General features: G+C 78.7%; 1 pseudogene; it reads right to left on the bottom strand.

Annotated features, from left to right (window-relative positions):
- LOC136996221 (5.8S ribosomal RNA) lies at positions 1-110 on the bottom strand (annotated as a pseudogene; the record flags this gene model as incomplete).
- Positions 111-1,427: the final 1,317 nt, after the last annotated feature.

Here is a 1,427-nt window from a genome sequence, read left to right as displayed (position 1 = left end):
AAGTGCGTTCGAAGTGTCGATGATCAATGTGTCCTGCAATTCACATTAATTCTCGCAGCTAGCTGCGTTCTTCATCGACGCACGAGCCGAGTGATCCACCGCTAAGAGTTGTCTCGGTTTCGGCCCCCGCCGCGCGCGCGGGGGGACCGGGCAGCCTTCGGCAGCCCCTGAGGGCCCCCCCTCCGCTCCGCCTCCCTCCTCACGCCGACGCCGGCTGCTGAGCGAGGGACGGCCGAGAGCCAGAGAGAGGGGCTCGCCCCGCTGACCGTACGAGCACAGAGTGGGGGGGGGAAAAGGGAAAAGGAAAACCCGAACGAGAAGGGCGGGGAGCCCTCGCTCCCGACCTGGGACAACCCTTTGCTCGCTTCGAGTCCGGCCCAGGCGCCCAGGCTCGGCCCGGCCCGGCGGGGAGCAGCGCGCCGGCCGCGCCGCCTGCCTCGGGGACGCTGGGGGAGGGGGCGGCTCCCCGCGGACCCCCAGCGTCGGAGCCCGGCCGCCACCGGCAGCGGCACCGGCCGCTGCCCGCGCGCCCGCGGCCCACCGGCCCCGCGCTCCCCAGCTCCTCGCTCGCCTCGCCGGCCTCCGGCTCCGCCGTGGCCCCGAGGCGGCGCCCACGCCCGCGCGCGCGCACACACAGCCTCCCGGACGACACCACGCGCTCTCCCGTCCCTTCCGCGGACAGACGCCCGGCGGCGGGCGGGCGGGCAAGGCGGGACGGACGGGGACGGCGCCCGCTCTCCCCGTCTCCACGCGGAGAACGGGGGGGGGCGCCCCCGCCGCCCGCCTGCCGCCCGCCCGCCGCCCGGCGAAGCCGGGTTGGGCAGAGCGAGGCAGGCGCGCCGGATGGCGGAGTGCCGGCGGGTAGGGCGCCGCCGCCAGCGGCCACGGCGGCAGACCGAGAGCCCCGGCCAGGGAGGAGAGCGGATCGCGCCGAGGCGCGGCGTCCGCACCACCCGCGGTGGGTGGGGGCTCACCGTCCCGGCGAGAGCACGCGCTCGCGCCGGGGTCACGCGTTCGAGGCAGGCCGGCGCCAGCCGACCGCGCGGCGTCCCTCCGCCGAGACCAGACCGCGGAGAGAGGGGGCAGGGTACCCCTCTCCGTCCCGGCTGCCCGCAGGGCGAGCGCGGGGCGCGCCGGCTGGCATGGGGGGGCACGGCGCCCGCGCGCGCCGGCCCCCCGGCCCTCCGGCAGCACACCCGGCTGCCCCCCGGGTCGCATCGGGCCGCCCGAGTCTTTAAACCCCCGCCCGGCTCTCCCGCCGAGAACCCTCGGGCCCGGAGCCCGGGGCCCATGGCCATCCCTACCCGGGGCGGCTACCGGCGGCCGCGGTGGCCGGAGGCCCTCCGCTCCTCCCGCCACCCCGCCCCCCCCCCCCGCCCGGCCCGCTCGCAGCACGGTCCCCGCGGCACGGCGCGGGGCGGCTGGAG

The sequence above is a fragment of the Apteryx mantelli genome, unplaced genomic scaffold (genome assembly GCF_036417845.1).
Source record: "Apteryx mantelli isolate bAptMan1 unplaced genomic scaffold, bAptMan1.hap1 HAP1_SCAFFOLD_248, whole genome shotgun sequence".
NCBI lineage: Eukaryota > Metazoa > Chordata > Aves > Apterygiformes > Apterygidae > Apteryx > Apteryx mantelli.
The sequence above is the reverse complement of the archived record's forward strand: the minus strand, read 5'-3'. Positions and strand labels throughout refer to the sequence as shown.